Consider the following 21,731-nt stretch of genomic DNA (forward strand, 5'->3'; position numbering starts at 1 on the left):
CTAGCTACAATGTCGATGTTTATGCACAAAAGAGCTTTTTTTCAACATATTTTCGGACTTGTATGTTGCTCCACCACTTTTCTTCACCAATTTCAAAAAACTCATCCCCATCTTCAGTCCCAAAATACTCTTGGTCCTTCTTTGCCTTGTCATGATGGTAGTGTCTTTAACCCCTAGCCACTATCTCTCTATGAAAATCTTTTCAGTTGTTAAATTCGTTATTTCAAAGTGGGCCAACATTCAGATTCACCAACAACCCCTTGTGATGAGCAAGGACTACATCCTCCGAGTTGATCTTCATCTCTGGAATGTTTCTTCTGTTATCTTTTCCAACTTGACCCTTTGGGGGAATGTCAATGAACACCAAGGTCAGGTGGCTGTGGAGGTCCTCTACCTTTTCGTAATAACTAGATTGCATTACTAGAAGCCTATTGTTGGAGGCCACCTGCTTGGCAGATGCCGTGTTTGTTGAGGATAACAATATTACTGAATTTCATTGTTGGGAAGGTTGGGTTAGTAGTGGCAAAGGTTGGGAATTGGAGTGGAGGTGGTAGTGAAAGGTTGGAGATTTGGAGGTGGGGTTGAGTTAGAGTTATAGTTGAAAATTTGGGGTTAGATTAGGTTGGGTTAGGAGGGACAATTTGAAAAAAAAAAATTCTAAACGGTTCTGACGATCATTTTGAAAGACATCGAGATCTTTAATAAAAAAAATACTCTATTTCGACTTCTGATTTTTATTTTTATGAGACTGATTAGTCCCTTTGTCAATATTTTATCTTTGTATTAACAGAATAAGTCTATATAATATGTTAAACTGTTGATTTATTCATTAAAAATCAATTAGGATTGACAAATTCTTTTGTTGGGAGTCTTGTTGTCTTTTAAGGATAATTGTCAAGGTCGTTTAGTTTTTTTAATTTTGTATTACTTTTTTTAAATATATTAGCTAAATTTATGGTGTAAAACTAAGAATTATTAGTGATTTTTAAATTATTTTGACTTATAAAAATTAAATGGAGGATATATTAGTGATTAACGTGTCACATAAGTATGTTTTGAAGATAGAATATTGACAGAAGGGCTAACTAGTCTCACGAAGTTAAATATCAAAGGCAAAAAATCGTATTTTTTAGGGGTTGGGATAGATATTTACTCTTTAAAAATTTTGGATAATTTTTTAGGGATCGAATAATTATGTTTATTGGAGTTTTTTTTTAGTACAACGTTAGTTTTAATTTTTTGTCGATAGATTTGTTAAACATTCTGAATATTCATGAATATAATGGTAGTTTATTCAAATTAAAACTCTAATCTTTTTCTTTTTAAATCATAGCGTGTGTGAAGGACTATTAAACGGCCAAATCCAGGTTGTTTAGTACCAACCCATCTAAATATATGGATTATGAGTTGACTTGTTTACTTTTTTATTTTTTTCACGAATATCATTTTTAAGTTTGAATCATTTATGGCCATCTTGATGGGTTATTTGCTAGCACGTTTATTTTTTTTATTTTAAAAAAAAAGGTCGAATAAAAATTTTTAGATTTCAATTAAAAATGATTTAAGAAAAAAAAGACCACTATTAACCCAAATTTCTTAAACAGAATTTTTTAAGTGTGAGTCGAATCAAGTCGGATTAAAAAATATTGAAAGAAGTATTAGATTTTTTTAAAAATATAAAAAAATTAATTTAACTTGTTATTTTTTCAGGTTAATTAGTTTTAGGCTGTTTAATTCAAAATTTAAATGTGTATAATTTCAAACAAAATTCAATCCATTTAAGTGAATAAATAGACTGGTCCGACGAGTTTCATTCATTTTGTTACCTACACGCACGCCAAACACATATCTTTGTGTTGATGTTCCCTGACTAATTAAAAAAAAATTCCTACTTAAGGAGAGAATGAGAGAATGAGAGAGAGGGAGAAAACACAGAGTGGGGGTAGAACTAAGATATCACATCAATATTTAAAGGATCCTAGTGTTTGTAATCGAAAAGAGTATCATTGCTTGAAAATGAGTCTTTCTCCATCTTTATTGATAATTTACCAATAGATATCTCGAAGAGGGAGTTGTTTTACCTTTTCAACTGGACACGAAGATCAATGATATATATCTTTCTCGGAAGTGAAAAAATGGGATGATATATCTTTTTGCCTTTATACGGTATACGACAAAAGGAGGGTCCTGAAAACTATAGCGGACATGAGTAATATGAGATTACGAGGTAAGACAATATTCGTGAGAGAGGCTATGTATAGAAGGGCAATTGGGGAGAAAGGAAGAAGGGTGCATGATAAAGAATGAGAAAGGTATGAGGTTGAGAACAGAGAGCCTCAATGTGGGAATAATTGATACACTGCTATTTATTTTGTACTAAATTTAGCGAATTTTATCCATTATTCTCACACTTATTCATATAATTTGTATGATTGAAAACATGCTTCTTTGGCTTTAAATTTGCTAATTTTAATTCTCTCTTATTATCATTCGATGTCGTGATATGTGTGTTAAGTGTTTTCAGGTTTCGTAGGGCAGGAATGGCTTAGAGGATGGAAAGGAAGCATGCAAAAGTGGAAGGAACATAAGAAATTGAAGTTTTCAGAAGTTGGCAGCGACGTGCACGCATAAACGACGCATACGTGTGAAAGGTGCAGAAGGCAAGCAACGCATACACGTGGCCGACGCGTACGTGTGAAAAAGCGTCATGTGCTGCAGATATCAGAAGTCGCTGGGGGCGATTTCTGGGCTATTTTTGACCCAGTCTCAAGCCCGAAAGTGCACATTAGAGGCTACAGAGTGGAGCTGGGGGGGAATCATTCATACACTTTTCATTCATACAATTAGTTAGGTTTTAGATGTAAGTTTCTAGAGAGAGAAGCTCTCTCCTCTCTCTAGGTTTTAGGGTCTTTAGGTTTATTTCTTCTCAAATTCAAGTTCAATGTTCCTTTAATTTAGTTTTCTCTCACTTTTAATTGTTTAAGCACTTTAGTTCATCTTCTTCTCTTGTTAATTTCCCTTTTTTGCCATTTTTATGTCTATGAGCTATTGTTACAATTGATTTCTTTTAATGCAATTTATGTTTTCTATGTTTATTGTTTCTCTCTTTAATTATTAGTCATTTATGCTTGCAATTGGTTGCTTGGATTTAATATTCCTTGTTAATTTTTTATATTTTTATTTTGTACCTTCTAAGTGTTTGATAAAATGCTTGGTTGGATTTTAAATTAGAATTTTGTACTCTTAGCTTGGATTGAGTAATTTGGAGACTCTTAAATTGTCAAAGTCTCTTGTTGGTTGGTGATTGAGAGTTGCTAGCTGGCTTAAGCTTCACTAATTCTAGTCTTTGATTAGGACTTGTGAACTCAAGTTGATTTGCTCACTTGACTTTCCTTCAATTGTTAGAGGTTAACTAAGTGAGAGCAATTTGAAATTACCACCCCAATTGACATTGATAATGAGGATAGGAATTCCGATTCTCAACCCTTGCTAGGACTTTTCTTAGTTGTTAGTTTATTTTCTTGTTATTTACATTCCTTACTTATTAAACTTAAAATCCAAAAAGATACAATCTCATAACCAATAATACATACACTTTCCTGCAATTCCTTGAGAGACGACCCGAACTTTGAATACTTCGGTTAATTTTATTGGGTTTGTACTTGTGACAAACAAATTAAATAATATTGATTAAGGTTTAATTGTCGGTTTATAACTATACTTGCAACGTGATATTTTTGTGAAATTCTTTATAGATATTTTTCCCCATCAATAATATGGCTACTCATCCAGATGGAGAAGCGACGATAAAGAATACAACGAAAAAGGACCCTAACGGGAATGAATGGACAAAAAAGGTTGAAATGACAGTTGCAAAAGAGAACGTGGGTTGGCTATCAAGGAGTTTAATAGGAGGAATGAACACAGCCATAGAATTCAATACGTTAAAGAAGGAAATTAGCAAGAATCTGCCTCAGGTTGTTCAAATTAGAGAATTAGGAGCGTATAAGGCACTATTAACTTTTGATATAGTGAAGCATGCGTAGGAGTATTTTACTTTCAAAATGAATAGTCTCCTGCAATTTTTTCATAGTATTTGGAGATGAGAAGAATCAGAACAAAGTGAAACAAGAAGAGTTTGGCTAGAATGTTTTGAAGTATCGCTACATGTGTGGTCTGCAGAAACATTCAAAATGATAGGTGGACAATTGGGGGAAAGTAGTACGGTGTGATGAAATGACAGAATCAAACTTATCGTATAACTCTAGAAGAGTTCAAATTGATACCTGTGTGTTTGATGTTATTAATGAATGGATTCACATCATGGTGGATACTAGTGGGTTTGATGTTTTTGTGAAGGAGGTAGGACGTAAGATTTATGGAGCAAAAATATTTTTGGACGGTGAAAAATCACGAACAATGTAGGCTAACCTGATTTAGGTGACAGAGGAATGGAGACGCCGACGGCATTGTGGGATCCAACGGCAGAATTGGTGGTGGCAGGGACAAGGGACCACGTTGAAGACAGGGATAGAAGAGTAATTTGTGACATATTTTTGAATGACTGTAATCAAGAGAATTTAAAATATTTTAAGGAAAAAAAAGAAAACAAACCCAAATTCATTGAAGGAGATTAATGGAGGAGATGATTGTGAGGATTATGATTTGAGTCGGGAAAGGGATTCAGAAATAACGATTTCTGAGGCACGTTTAAATTGTTGTCGCGGGCTCCACATGGATGATATAAGAAATAGAGAAACATTTACAATGGGCATTCTATTAACAAGATGAATAACCTAATAGGTATTGAAGGCATGTGCTGTTTGAGCCATCTAATTATTGGGTCAACAATTGCAAATGGGAAAGATGGGCTAAGGGAGGGTTGTGTGAATGATGGATGCTGGATTAGAGAGGCTAAAATAGATCGGGCTACTACAATTTGGGTTATTGCTATTCCCGTGGAAGAAGGAATGCACAGCTCTAGGTCCCTTTTGAAGAGCGTTGTGTGATGAGGATTGGCATGGCACAGCGATGCAGGACCCGAGGGAAAAAGGAACGGCGAGAGCTAGCCACCGAGGATCTCGAGTAGAGCCACCTGAGGTCCAAGCCGTGAACCACAATAATGATGGTTCTGGGAACGAGGTTGCGGGAAGGGCGGAAGCGGAGGCGAGTCGGGATGTCAAGACGCCACATATGTTGATGGTTGAAAAAGAGTGCCAAGGAGAAGCTCATGTGCCATTGAATCATGCCAAGAAAGGAAGTTCCAATTTTGCAGGAGAGGGGGTGAATCAAGAGTTGTGACATCAGAGGTTGAGATGGTTTGTAAGGCACAATGAAGATGACAAAGGTGGTGATATCGACAAGGCTGGATCGGAAACTAAACTAGAGCATGTGAATAAGGCGGATGGTGGAAGTTTGAAGTGGGAGGAGCAGAAGAAGGAAAATCTGAAGACCTCAAAGTTAGCAGTGGATTCTGGAGCAGTGTTATATAATAATGACAAAGATATTATGGTAATATTACATGGTCGAAATGAAGAAATCACTAACAGAAAAAAGAGGGCAAAACAGAAAGAAAAAGCGAGAAGGAGCAGACCTAAGATGAGATCATAAGGGGGTATGTCTAAAATGAGCTCAACACTTATGTGCTTATTGAATGTGCCACATTTATATAGATTATTAGATTTTATTAGATTAAAATCAAAGGCTAATATAAAAGAAGAGTATTGATAGGATCTAATAAATATAGAATATCATAGTACATAAATAAATGCTTTAAATGACAATACTTTAATACGCAATACTTTAAATGCCAACAGAATCTTTTATTCTTAAATAATTAAATATAAAATATATAAATACAAAATATCTGAATATTTTTTATTTATTAAAATTAATTATTATACAAAATTTTTTATAATATTAAAAAATTATATTAAAATAATATTTTAAATTGTAACATAAAAATATGAAATAATTAAAATTTTATTTTATATTACTTGATAAATAATTAGATTATTATATTCAAAATTTATTAATTAATTATTTTTATTAAAGATAATATAATTTTTCATAAAAATATTTTAAAATATAATTTACGTATATATAGGATTGTATAATCTATGTGTGTGTATATATATATATATATTATAAAAAATTATATTATATAATAATATCTTTAATAAAAGTAGTTAGTTAATAAATGTTGAATATAATAATACAATTATTTGTCAAGTAATATAAAATAAAATTTTAATTATTTTATATTTTTATATTACAATTTAAAATATTATTTTAATATAATTTTTTAATATTATAAAAAAAATTTATAATAATTAATTTTAATAAATAAAAAATATTTAGATATTTTGTATTTATATATTTTGTAACACCCTAACTACCAAAGCTCACGCTTCCGGCTGCGCGACTCTGATAGCTCGGACATTACAACGACACTTATACTATTTAATACTAAAATATGAGCCTGTTTAAAACTTTAAATCACAAATACCGCTCCGAAAATACTTTTATCCGATAACATACATCCATAGATACCATACAACTTACAAAACTCATAAGGAGTACATCCATATATATATAAATATATATATATAAATAGTATTACAAGCATTAACCAATACAATCCCTATCCCTCTTACAGAATATATCAAAATAAAGGCGAGGGTACAACAAGTAATAATCTAAAGCAATACAGAGCATTTCAATAACTAAATAAACTCTTCGTGACTTCTGTGCCTTATCCTGAAAGGGGAAAAATGTAGGGGGGGTGAGAACATCATCCTCGAAAGGGTTCTCAATAGAGGGTTTTTGGAAATTACTGTAATAGGATACGTGAAGATAAACCGTACCAGTGATTAATAACTGACTTATGCCTCTTTTCAAAAATAACGGTTTACAGTAAAAGAGAAAATCTGAAATCCTTTTCTGAAAGACGAAACTATTCATTTAAAACAATATTTCGAAAGCCTTTCAAAAGGTTTATCTATGCTAAACCAAAAATAGCCTTTCATACGATTCCAAATCATAAACACAAAACCGAAACCAACCATCGGTCCATCTCATTTCAACCACGACCCTAGGCCCAAACAATCCAACGACAACCAGTCACCACAATCCAATAGAGTCCCAGTTGCAAACACAGATAGGAGGTTCAAGCACAAACAAACAGTTACAGCAAGTAGAGCAAGTAGCAAATAATCTCAAATAGTCACAAAGGCAAACCAAATACAATATGCACACCCAAACAATGTCACATAAATGCATATGATGCATGCCTGTTCCTAGTGGCTGATGATATCATCTGTCGGTTATAGAGCCAACCCGACAAGTCCTAGTAGCTAACCATTGGACTGTCCCTCTGTCGCGCATCCCCAACTTGAGTTATACTCATCATAAACTTGATCATAATCATGATTCATATCCATCACCTTCACTGGTGAATATTTACGGGGGCGAGCTCATCCGGGACTTTCACAGTGCCCGGCCACACTTACGACATAGGGTCAGCAGAGTCTCGAGCCTCCACCTGGAGCACGTGGTGGCTAGCCACTGCTTTCTCCCAGGGATCTCGTGCCTCTGATAGTGGAAGTGCAAATCACAATTATCAATAATTCAGCATATACATGCATTCATTCTCATCCATGGATCAACATCCATCTCAACCATCCGGCTCACGGTTCAGTCCAGAATCAGCCAATATTCATAATCATACACAGGCATTCCAGCTCATGGTTCAATCCAGAACCAGCCAATATTCATAATCATACACAGCCATTCTGGCTCACAACAAAACAGCACTTCCACATTCAGCATCATCAATTCGTAAAATTGGCATTTAAGCCATAAATCACTTTTTCTCAAATCGTTTCACTTTGAAATCAAGTTTCAACTCTTTTCAGTCTTGGCTTTTAGAAATCTCGTTTCTCAAATCATCTCAGACTCATAAGCCAAATTTACTCAAAGTGAGTTCCCTTTTTAAAACAGAGCCACTCTCGGCATTCTCTTTCCAAAACTTCCAAAACCATGGCAAGTTAAGGATTTATTTCAAAGTATTCAGAATCACCCATCTAATAATGGGATTTTATAACCAAAAATTTTCCGGCAGAGTCCCAAGTCTTTAGGAGAGAATAACATAACTCATTTCGCCAAATTCATATAAAATCATTAAAACCTTGGCTTTCCGATTTGAGTAATAAAATAGGATCTAAGCCAAACCGAGTCACGTAATCATTTACTTCTTTCAAAGCTGTTTCCTTTACTTAGGCAAAACCAACTTCAACCCCCATGATAAATTCTAGAACGTTTCAACTGTTCAAAATTGTTTTAGTCTTGCAAGAATTCAGAATTTAAAGAGTACTTAAAACATTTCTCAAAACATTTCAAAATGAAACTTGTCAATAGACATCCAGGTTCTTTCAAAGTCATTGAAACTCCTCTAATTGAAACCCTCAAGTCAAATTCAAAGGCATTGCCCTTGTCACATTTAAAAACAGCTTTAAAACATAAGTCTCATCTAAATAACTTTCTCCTGAAAGAGATACAATGCTTTCTTAAGAAGCAAGACTAAATCACAATTTCCTCTTTAATAATTCATTTCAAAAGCATGAATCATCCTTTTCTTGATAATTCAAATAAAATAGTAGAAGTCTTTAACTCATCATTTTTCTAGACAACATTCAACAAAGACTCGGATCTTATACAAATTTTGGCAGCACCTCCCCTAAAACTTGGACTTTTGCCACCCGGTTCGGGTCCCAACTAAACCGTTTCTCATTCCTTTTCAACAGCTCAAAACCAGAAATCAATTCAAAAGCAAGCTAAATGCCTCAGTGGCACATCTCAAGGAAACCATTTCAAAATCAACTCAATATCAACCGATTTAACTCATTCCCAAAGTTTAAAAGAATCAGTTCAGCGATAAATCATTTATCAAAACCAAATCAATTAAAGCAACCCAGGCTGAATTTCAAGAGTATTCTATCTTTCACATCATCAAAATAATTGAATCACTTCAAACCAATCCTCAACGGATTAAACTCATATTTCAAATCTTTAAAGAATCAACTTCCAAACATTACATTTCACAAAGCCGCACAACAATTCAGCCAAACAAACATTCATAAGCTTTCGAGACAATCAAATAATACATAAGGCCGATACAATCACCAAATACACATTTCTCACATCAGTATCCATATGTAATAATTCCAATACATAAAGTATAGTTTTGGAAAGCGCCCCTACCTCAAAACGCAAATCCATAACCTAAACGTCTCATAGAGTCCTTTCCGCCTTAACCCGAACTGACGGCAACCAAAACCTCCGCTCCCAGTCACGTTCGCAATAACCATAGCAACACTAATCGCAACATACAATAATCAGGACTCAACTTCACGTTACCAAAACTCATATTCATTAACCAAACACATACGAATACTAACGCGAGGCATTTCGAAACATAAATTACTTACTAAACTAGCGAAACGAAGTAGCTACGGTTTCGAACAATCCCGGCAACAGCTCCGGCAGCGGCCAGAAGCTTCGGTGGGTCAACTATAAAAACCACGCAGCGTTAAACCTTCTCGAAATCCAAAAAGGCAGAAACCTCAACTAAAATCCTTACCGGCAGAGTTTTCCGGCGACTAAGTTGCATTCTCCAGCGGCAGAGACGGCGAAGCAGCTCGGAACGGCCAGCAGCAGTGGCGGGGCTAACCCAGCACCAACATCCACCATCGTCACCACTTTCCTCTCCGGTCAGACCCAACGGCCGCAACTCAGCCGCAGCAACGATGAAATGGCAGCAAAAGGATCAGCCTCAACCCGCGATGGTGGCTCTCCGGCGCGACACCAGCCACAACAGGAACGGCGGCGGTGAGATCCCAACAGCGACGAGTTTCCCGGTGACAGAACAAGCAGGACTGGCAATGGCAAGGAGGCCTGGCGACGGCAACCCAGGCGGCGATGGTCTCCCCTGTCGCGCTCTCCCTCTCTCTGTTGTGCAAACTCCCATCTCCCTCTCTCTTCGTGCTCGCCGGCAGAGGCAAAATGGCGGCGACTCAACAAGGATGAGCTCCTCTGGTTCGGTGACAGAGGTGCGGCTCAGGTTCCAGGGACAGGACAGCAATGGCAGCGACGGCACGACTCAGCAACCGCGTGGTGACGGCATGAACAGATCCTTCTTCTCCCTTCGGCTAGCAACGGCGGCGACGATGGCAGTGGCACCCACCATGCCGCCTCTCTCTTCTTCCCCCTCTCCTTCTTTCTCCGTGGATTCCTCACCCCACTCCCCCCTTCGGCTTCATTTTTCTTTCAGGGAACACAAAGAAAATTTTGTGTGTTGTTGTTGCTGCGCAGTGAAGGCAGTGAGGAAAGGGGTTGGGGTGCGCAGCGTGGAGGAAGGATGGAAGGGAATAGGTTTGGCAAAATTAGGGTTAGGGGCATTTTAGTAATTTCAAATAAAATTGGGAATAGTATAATAATTGAAACCCAAATTAAATCCAACACTAGTTGTATATAGAAAATACTATTTGTTCACCAATCTTACAAATTATTTTCCATAAAATGCCCAAATTAAAATAATTAGAAATAATATAATTAAACCCTTTATTTTCCAAAGTAACGGTATTAATATTTAAAATAGTAATTATTTAATCCAAATCATATAAAAATCCTTATTATTTCACAACTACCAATTTTATAATATAATTATAGAAAATAATCCAATAATTATCAAACTGGATAATAATCATAACTTATCTCAAATTCAATAAATCAAAACTCGCCTTAATTATCTTTAATAAAATAATTTCTGAAATTAAGGCTATAAATAACTACGTGATTTGAGACTTTATCATAATAAGACTTTTTTCAAAGGTTCTGGGTCTTACATATTTTATATTGAATTATTTAAGAATAAAAGATTATGTTGTCATTTAAAGTATTATGTATTAAAGTATTATCATTTAAAGCATTTATTTATGTACTATGATATTCTGTATTTATTAGAATCCATCAATGCTCTTCTTTTATATTAGCTTTTGATTTTAATCCAATAAAATCTAATGGTATATATAAATGTGGCACATTCAATAAGCATATAAGTGTTGAGCTCATTTTAGATATATCCATAATAAGGGATAATAAGTTTATTGTTAATGTGGGATAATAAGTTACTTAAAGTAAGTAAATGTTATAAAGGGGAGAAATGGTTGTGTGTGATGCGCATGGTTAGTTGATATACTTTGATGGAGCTTGGGCTATACCCAGGCACGGACCCATGCTCATGAATGGGGGGCACTTGCCCCCGGTGTCATTTGATATTTTTAAACCATATATATATAATATGCCCCCATTTTAAATTTTAAATGATCTCACTACAAATAAATTAAGTCCAATTATTAAAAGTCTAAGTCCATTTTATCTTTTTATGATTTTGACTATTAGTTAACCTAATTAAATTTAGTCTTCTTCTCTTTTTAAATCCCAGCTGTCACTCATTTATTCTCTTAAACCCTTTTCTTAGTTTCATATTTTCAATCTTCTTTTTCTATTCCTTGTCTAGTGGTCATCTTCTCTTCATCAAAAGGTAAATTTTAACTTCTCTATTTTGTTTTATATAGCTCTCTATGACTCTATGTATCTTTCAATTTCATTATTTTTATTTTTGATATTTTCAATTGCAAATTTTAATTCAAACAATTATAGTTTAGGTATTAATCTATTTTTTTATTCTCTTCATGAATTTATATATTTTATTTTATTCTCAATTTAGTGATCCTTATTATTTATTTGTTTATCTTTTGTTCTATTCTATTATATGTAATTATATTGTATATAAATTTTTAAAGTGAATTGATCAATTTACTAATTTAGAATATATATATATTTTTATTTTTAGAAATAGTAATGGAAAAATATTTCAAAAGAAAGCTACCACTAGAATCTGAAGTCACTCCATTAGTCTCTTCTAATAAAAAGAAGTTCTTAGAATTCAATGTGAAAAGTCTGGCAGCTGATCCTGGACAACGACCCAAAATTTCAAATTATGATCCAAATGACAGAGATGAAGTTAGACGAGCTTATTTGCAAAAAGGTCCTTGTCAACCAAGAGAACATGATTTTCCAAAAACATATTTTGGAACTTCTCTCCGTAGATTTAATGCTGATTGGTTTGATGAATTTGGCAATTGGTTGGAATATAGTATTTCAAAAGATGCTGTCTTTTGTCTCTGTTGTTATCTTATGAAACCTAATGGTGCAAGTGGTGATGTTTTTGTAAAAGAGGGCTTTTCAATTTGAAAAAAGAAGGAGCAATTATAAACACATGTTGGAAATCATGATAGTGCTTATAATCAAGCTTGAAGAAAATGCGAAGCACTCATGAAGTAAAAGCAACATATTGAAGTTGTTTTTCAAAAGCATTTAAACCAAGCTAAAAGAGATTACCGAACTCACTTAACAGCAACAATTAAGTGCATTAGGTTTTTATTGTGACAACAATTGGCCTTTCGTGGTGATGATGAATCACACAATTCAAACAATCAAAGTAATTTTTTTGGAGCTTCTTGACTTTCTTACTCAACATAATACAGAGATTGATCGTGTTTTCAAAAATGCTCGTGGAAACCTTAAGCTAGTAGCACCTAAAATTCAAAAAGATATTGTTAGAGTTACTACAAGTGAAACTACTAAAGTTATTATTGATGATCTTGGAGATGATTTATTTGTTGTTTTAGTTGACGAAGCTCGAAACATTTCTGTTAAAGAGCAAATGGCTGTTTATTTGCGGTATGTGAACAAAGAAGGGATTGTAATGGAGCGATTTCTTGGCCTTGTCCATGTTTCTAGCACAAATGCGTTGTCGTTAAAATAGCTTTGGAATCTTTATTAGCAAAGCATAATTTAAGTTTAGCAAGAATACGTGGACAAGGTTACGATGGAGCTACTAATATGCAGGGAGAATTTAATGGCTTAAAAAGTTTGATCTTGAAAGAAAATATTTGTGCTTTTTATGTTCATTGTTTTGCTCACCAACTTCAATTAGCACTTGTAGTTGTTGCAAAGAAACAGGTCGAAATTGCACTACTTTTTAATTTGCTTGCTAGTTTGTGCAATATTGTTAGAGTTTCTTGTAAACGTAAAGGCATGCTTCGTAAAAGCCAAATGCAAAAGACAATCGTTGCATTACAAAATGAAGATATTTCTAATGGGCGTGGCTTAAATCAAGAAACAACATTGAAAAGGGCAAGTGATACTCGATGGGGCTCACATTATGGTACAATACTTAGCTTGATTTTTATTTTCTCTTCTGTGGTAGAAGTTCTTGAAGTCATTGAGGAAGATGGAAATAATCCTAAACAAAGAGATGAAACATGTCAATTATTGAATCATATTCAATCTTTTGAATTTGTATTCAATTTACATTTGATGAAAAGTATATTAGGAGTTACTAATGAGTTGTCTCAAGCTCTACAAAGAAGTGATCAAGACATTATAAATGCTATGACAATGGTTAAAGTGTCCAAGCAACGATTGCAAAGTACAAGAGATGATGGTTGGTCCTCTTTGCTCAATGAAGTTTTACTATTTTGTGATAGTCACAATATTCTTGTTCCAAATATGAATAATATATTTGTAACACAAAGAAGATCAAGGCGCAAAATCCAAAAGGTCTCAAACTTGCATCATTTTCAAGTTGAATTATTTTATCAAGTGATTGATAGACAACTTCAAGAGCTTAACAATTATTTTACAGAGGTAAATACTGAGCTACTTTTTTGTATAGCTTGTTTGAATCCAAGTGACTCGTTTTTTGCATTTGATAAGGAGAAGTTGCTTCATTTAGCTTAATTTTATCCAGATGAATTCTCTTCTACTAAAATTTTGACACTTGATAGTCAACTTGAGAAATTTATATTGGATATGTGATGAGCGGATAATTTATACGCTTTTTGGCATTATTTTTAGTATGTTTTTCATAGGATCTAGTTACTTTTAGGGATGTTTTTATTAGTTTTTATGTTAAATTTACATTTCTAGACTTTACTATGAGTTTGTGTATTTTTCTGTGGTTTCAGATATTTTCTGGCTGAAATTGAGGGACTTGAGCAAAAATCAGATTCAGAGGTTGAAGAAGGACTGCAGATACTGTTGGATTCTGACCTCCCTGCACTCAAAGTGGATTTTCTGGAGCTACAGAACTCCAAATGGCGCACTTCTAATTGCGTTGGAAATTAGACATCCAGGGCTTTCCAGCAATATATAATAGTCCATACTTTTCCCGAGTTTAGATGACATAAACTGGCATTCAACGCCAGTTCCATGCTGTAGTCTGGCGTCCAGCGCCAGAAACAGGTTGCAAAGTGGAGTTCAACGCCAGAAACACGTTACAAACTGGCGTTCAACTCCAAGAATGACCTCTCCACGTGTAAACTTCAAGCTCAGCCCAAGCACACACCAAGTGGGCCCCGAAAGTGGATTTCTGCATCATTTACTTATTTCTGTAAACCCTAGTAACTAGTTTTTATAAATAGGACTTTTTACTATTGAGTTATCATCTTTAGTTTTATCTTTAGATCACGTTTGGGGGCTGGCCTCTCGGCCATGCCTGAACCTTTCACTTATGTATTTTTCAACAGTAGAGTTTCTACACACAATAGATTAAGGTGTGGAGCTCTGCTGTTCCTCAAAGATTAATGCAAAGTACTACTGTTTTTCTATTCAATTCAACTTATTCCGCTTCTAAGATATTCATTCGTACTTCAATATGATGGATGTGATGATCGTGACAGTCATCATCATTCTCAACTTATGAACGCGTGCCTGACAACCACTTCCGTTCTACCTTAGATTGAATGGATATCTCTTAGATATCTAATACAGGGGACCGAGTCCGAGATATTAGAGTCTTCATGGTATAAGTTAGAACCCATGGATGGCCATTCCTGAGATCCAGAAAGTCTAAACCTTGTCTGTGGTATTTCGAGTAGGATCTGGGAAGGGATGGCTGTGACGAGCTTCAAACTCGCGAGTGCTGGGCATAGTGACAGACGCAAAAGGATCAATGGATCCTATTCCAGTATGATCGAGAACCGACAGATGATTAGTCGTGCCGTGATAGAGCATTTGGACCTTTTTCACAGAGAGGATGGGATGTAGCCATTGACAACGGTGATGCCCTACATAAAGCTTGCCATGGAAAGGAGTATGATTGATTGGATGAAGACAGCAGGAAAGCAGAAATCAGAGAAACGAAAGCATCTCTATACGCTTATCTGAAATTCTCACCAATGAATTACATAAGTATCCCTATCCTATTTTAATTTTCGTTCACTATAATCTCTTTATACATTTGAATCCGCCTGACTGAGATTTACAAAGTGACCATAGCTTGCTTCAAGCCGACAATCTCTGTGGGATCGACCCTTACTCACGTAAGGTTTATTACTTGGACGACCCAGTGCACTTGCTGGTTAGTTGTACGAAGTTGTGAAACAGATATAAGATCATGAACGTGCATATTGAGTTTTTAGCGCCGTTACCAAGGAATGGAATGATCACGATTTCGCACAACAATATGCATCTTGATGATCAATTCTCAAATATAAATGGAATTAGTGGACTATCTTAAAAGTTAGTTGAGACAAAAAAGCATATTGTTTATCCATTGGTATTTCTTCTGTTGAAATTAGCTTTGATTCTACCTGTGGCAACGGCATCAGTTGAGAGAACATCTTCTGTTATGAATATCATAAAGAATCGACTTCGTAATCGAATGGGAGATGAGTGGTTGAATGATTGTTAGTAGTTAATGTAATTTTTTATTTTTTTTTTTGTATTCGAATAATTAATGTGCACTTTTATATTTTTTAAATTTAAATTAATATATATTTTGATAGTAATGTGTATTATTTTTGTCCCTCTAATATAAATTTTCTAAGTCCGTCACTGGCTATACCGGGTACAATCAAAGAACTATTTGAGAGTTAGATAGGAGGGCCTGACAGAAAAGATGAGCAAGAAAAGTGGTTGCTTGGATTCTTTGTAGTAATTTGAAATATATAGCTGGAACGTAATGCGAGAACTTTTCAGAATAAAAAGGGTAGCGATGAGGATATTAAAATGAGGTCGTTGTCGAACTACAAAGCATAGTATGACACTGATCTATTTGGTTATTGTTAGCAATATCGGAGATGACAATGAATTAGTCATTTTTGTGTTCCTTGTGTTTTGTTGTATGTGTTTGTGTTTCTTTGAGTCGCTATACTTTAATGTGTTCAGCTTTCTTTGTTCAAAAAAATTTTTAAAAATCTAAAACTAGGATGTGGCTTTTCACAGGTACAAGACTGTTCTGTTGTGCAGCTACATCTAATCTTCAATCACTCTAATTTTTTTGGTCTTGGTCTTCAATCTCTTGAACACTTACAATTATCCTTTTTTTTTTTCTCCCCCTTTTCTTTTGTTCGTGATCCGCTTATAGTTTTTTTCCCCGACCATAAAAAATGTTTCTGTTTGATTTTTGTTTCTGTTTTTCTAACGGACCTTGTGTGTCAAGATAGGCCATCCTTTGGCCCAACTCATGTAGTATCCGATTTTGTCCGGCACTCAAAATAATGTGATTTTTCAGTTCGAAAAAAAAATCCCGTCCAAAAAAAAAGTTCGAAAAAAATAAAATTAGTACTACGAGGGAGACTAATAAATGTGCAGAGCACTTAGCAAAATTGAGTCTAGCTAGATCTCCTGGACTCAGATTCATTGACAGATCTCCTGCCTCTATAGTACAACTGCTTGCTGATTATGTGAAAGGGGTGGCTCCATCTCCACCCATTTAGTGTGTGTGTTTTCTTTCCTTGGGGCTGTAGGCCCCCGTACTTTACCAAATAAATAAATAACGTGATTTGATTCTGCCAATAAATTCTGACAAAGAAAAATAAATTATTTTCCTAATGTATAGTCTATTTTTGAAATAAATAATAACGTAGAGTCAATTATTAGAAGGGGTTTAATGATGACGATGTTTACATCTCTTATATTGAGCAGTATATATATACAAGAAAGTTTTCACTTTGAACTTTATTGATTATTATTTATCAATAATCTTCTTTATTTCATCTTGTGGCCTGGAGAGAGGGGGAGAGTGACATTATATATTCATATATATTATAAATACTAACCTGTCATTGTTCGTTCATATTAAACTGAGATTCTGTTTCTAATGGCAATCAGCTGAGAATTAAACAAGCTTATACTGGTATGATGAGGTCAGGTAGATAAGACTAAAAAAAATAAAGTTTAAACTTGTGGGGTGGAATTTATTATGAAACGACAACCCCCAAAGGCATTGCCAACAAAATGAATTAATCATATGAAAAACTAAAAGTGAAAACATTATGTATTCGGTTAATAAAAATCAAACTTATTGAAATTAAACAACATTCTACTCGCCGTTGCAAAACATCTGTAGCTTTAAAGAACAGTTAAATCTACCATTTAACATCGTTAGATCTTGTTTATATCAAGATATAAGATGCAGTGTAAATATAAAATAGTTTTATACTTTATTTAATTATATAGTATTATATTATAAAAAATTAAATTTTTAAAAATGTTAATAAATTTATTTATTTTATTTGGAGTGAACAAAAATACGCAAAAAAAATTATAAATATACTTTAATATTTACAATTTTTTGTGTGATATTTTTGCCAATTATAAATCTTTTTACGTATAATTTTATCTATTTACTCACTTTTTGTCTTATAAGATGATAATATAGTATTGCTGGTTGTATCTTTAACTTGATTTATTTTGTTTATGTTTTTCTGATGGTTGGTTGGAACTTAACGAATCGTTTGACATGTAATATCAATAATTTATTTCTATGTATTATCATCTTACATATTGATTAAAATTAATATTTCTATGTATCATTCTAAATAAATATTTTTTTATATAATTTTATTCTTAAATAATTTTACTCATCATGAAATATTTGTAGAATGAATTTATTTAGAATAATAAAAGTAATGTGATTAAGTGTAATTAACTTAGATATGATTAAAAAATAATTGAATAACTATGTGCTGTAAAAAATTGATATTATTGAAGGATAAAATTAAAATTTATTTTTATGTATCGTTTTTGTCCCGAATATTTTTGTCCTGTTTAAGTCCCCAACGTTTCAAAATCGTCTCAATTTTGTTCCACCGTTAATTCTGTTAACAGATCTCTAACGGCAGGATAACATTGAGTCAATTTTGAAATGTTAGGAACTTAAATAGGACGATTTAAATGTTAGGAACAACTTTGAGACTTACCTCAAATGTTAGGGACAAAAATGATACTTTACTCTTATTATTGTTGTTGTTGTCATCATCGTCGTCAAAACCTTCTTTCTTATCGTTGAATATCGTAATCAAGAGTGTCAAACATGACGAAACCCACTGAGCCAATCCATATAACCCGCCAAAAAAGGTAGATTGGAATGAAAAATTTGAGACCACCAAACTTAAAAAGTCTGCCTAACTCGCACCGCTTAATCCATGTACTTTAGCGGGTTTCGGTGGGGCAGGGCGGGTTTTCCCACGGGGCCAGGCGGTTTTTTTTGTCAGCGCCATTTTTTTATAAATTTCTATGATGTTATTAATCTACAAGAGGATAAAAATGATAATTGAAGATGTTCTAAGTTATTTTTTGGATTATGTTTTATGTTTGATTGATTATAAACTTGAAGATGTTTAATTATATGTTTTCGATAATAATTGTTTTGTTTTGAATAATGTTAATTTTATTATTTTATTTCAAAAAAATTAGTTTATAAATTATATTTATTATATATTTATAATTATAAAGACTTTAATATTTATACATTTAAATATTATAATTTTTATATTTTTAAAAATTATAAATTTATTAAAATAGTTGTAAAATTATATATATTATTTAATATTTAATAATTTATAAAAAATTTGATAGACCCTAGCTATTAGATAAGACAGAAAAAAAATTCAAGACCGTTTCACTAGACGGAACAAAACAGACGGCGATAAATTTTTCACAGGACAGGATGAGATGGCACGACGGACTTTTTTATTTGTCATCCCTAATCATAACTTTAATACTAGATAAAGTTAAGGTTTTGTAGTTTAACATGTCATTTACACTTTATACTTTAATTATTGAGAGACACCCTTCTTTTCACCGATTTCATGTGAAGCAAAAAACATGCTACCGCATTTATAACTTACTAGCAGAAGTCTCCGAATAGTAGTAATGTTTGGATGTTGTAACTACTCTGCTTCAAACATTGAATTAATTGTGATAGACTTAGTTGTTTTTTTATATTAGTTTATTTGTTTATTTATATAATAACATATAAAGGTAGGATATGATGTAAACAGTATTAATACGGTGGTATTAAAATAAGTGAATGTGTATGAATTGAATGAGATAATATAAATAATTATGTACCACAAATTGGATTTCGATAAGTTATGGAGTCCAGAATAATAAATCGGATAAACAGTATGATACTGTTGAATTGGATAATGGAGTAAAAGAAAGAAGATAGAAATGCTGGTTGAGTTTTTTTTACCTAATAAAATATATTTATACGAGTGATTCTGTGGTTTTATAATGGGTGGAAACAGTGAAGAATCCAAATAATTTATGTTAAGAGGATAAAAATAATGTACATTATTATCAAAGATATATTAATCTAAAATATAAAAAAAATAAAATTGTACGTTAGTTATTCGAATATAAAAAATAAAATAAAAATTACATTAGCCATTAATTTTGTTTTCTTTAAATTTTAAAGACACTTTTCTTTTTGTTTTTATATTTTAAAAATGTTAAATACTTGTTTTATTCTCAACTTGATTATGAGTACTATCATAATTTTGAACATGTGTTTGTAATTACTCATTTTTTTTATTTGAAAAATCCTCTTTTACAAAAGCATCACTACTCACATCATTACGTTTCATAAGATTGCAACAAAGACAAAAGACATCATCTTTTAAAATACTATATTCCAATCAATTGCTAAATTCATCAAACCAATTAGCATTAAGTCTACGAAAAGAAGTCTCAAAATATGTTTGTGGAAAATCATGTTCTCTTGGTTGACAAGGACCTTTTTGCAAATAAGCTCGTCGAACTTCATCTCTGACATTTGGATCATAATTTAAAATTTTGGGTCGTTGTCCAGGATCAACTACCAGGATTTCGACATTGAATTCTAAAATCTTCTATTTATTAGAAGAGACTAATGGAGTGACTTCAGATTCTAGTGACAGCTTTCTTTTAAAATATTTCTCCAATTTCTAAAAATAAAAAAATATATATTCTAAATTAGTAAATTGATCAATTCACTTTAAAAATTTATATGCAACATAGTTTCATACAATAGAACAAAAGATAAAAACAAATAATAAGGATCAATAAAATAAAATATACAAAGTTATGAAAGAATAAAAAATTAGATTAATACCTAAACTATAATTGCTTGATTAAAATTTGCAATTGAAAATATCAAAAAGAAAAACAATGAAATTGGAAGATATATAGAGTCATAGAAAGCTATATAAAAAAACATAGAATTTAAAATTTACTTTTTAATGAAGAAAATATGACCATTAAACAAATAATAGAAAAATAAAGTTGAGAATATAAAACTAAGAAGAGTGTTTAAGAGAATAAAAGAGTGACGGCTGAAATTTGAGAATAGGAGAAGACTAAATTTGATTAGGTTAAAAAAGTGAGTTTGCAACTTTAAGCAATTGGACTTAGTTTATTTGTAATGGGATCACTTAAAAATTTAAAGTAGGGGTATATATATATTTATTAAAAAAAAAATCAAAATTACAGTGGGGGCAAGTGCCCTCTACTCATGTGTGTAGGTCCGTGCCTGAGTGAAAAAATTAAGTGACGGTAAAACTGAATTTAATTTAATATATTAAATATTATACATTTATTAAATATTTATAATATTAATGAATGTGCAATTAATTCTATTCTGGACCTAACTCTCGGGTCCTCAAATGGCCTCACTATCCGAGTCCCTGGGTGCAGGCTTTAACCGCGGCCCAAATCGGCCCAAGGATCATCAATCTCTAACTAACGTTCAAATTCAAACACTTCCCTTATTCTAGCCGATAAGATAAAATAAAGATAACAACCTCAAACTATATAAAGAGGAGGCAAGAGTTTCTTCAGGTACGATACACACTGAACCCTCTCCTATATCTCTGAGATCCATTCAGACTTGAGCATCGGAGTGCTTTGTAGATACCACCCCTCGTCGCTCCAAAAATCCAGTCCTGTCACTACCTTGACCGGCGAGTCTCCGATCCATCTCACAACCCGTACCAGCGACTTCGCGTATATTGGTGCCGTCTGTAGTGACTTGCCAAGTCTTAGCAGGATAATGGAGAATTTCGAGTAGCAATCCTCAAGCCATCACTATGAGTTAGACCCAAACAACCCAACGCTTGAACCACGGAGCAATGTCCCCCCGACCCTTGGGAGGATAACCAGTGACGTACACTGCCAGCCAACCCCTGATAGGCAATAACCAAAAAAAGACGATTGCCACCTCGATAAGGCCCGAGACCTGACGGCCTAGGAGAGAAAGCAATCCAGATAATCCAAGAGTCCTACCAAAGGGTACAAACTCTTGAGGACTGGGACCCGTCCAAAGAGCGATACCAGAA

At 33.4% G+C, this 21,731-nt stretch overlaps 1 long non-coding RNA gene across 1 annotated transcript; it reads right to left on the reverse strand.

Annotated features, from left to right (window-relative positions):
- Positions 1-6,598: 6,598 nt before the first annotated feature.
- On the reverse strand, positions 6,599-10,438 carry LOC140179498 (uncharacterized). Its single transcript, XR_011872980.1, has 4 exons — positions 9,641-10,438; positions 9,489-9,570; positions 9,262-9,342; positions 6,599-6,759 (listed from the first exon to the last, which is right to left on the reverse strand). It is a non-coding gene; the product is annotated as an uncharacterized lncRNA (long non-coding RNA).
- Between the last annotated feature and the right edge of the window lie 11,293 nt (positions 10,439-21,731).

This window comes from Arachis hypogaea, chromosome 15, assembly GCF_003086295.3.
Source record: "Arachis hypogaea cultivar Tifrunner chromosome 15, arahy.Tifrunner.gnm2.J5K5, whole genome shotgun sequence".
Classification (NCBI taxonomy): domain Eukaryota; kingdom Viridiplantae; phylum Streptophyta; class Magnoliopsida; order Fabales; family Fabaceae; genus Arachis; species Arachis hypogaea.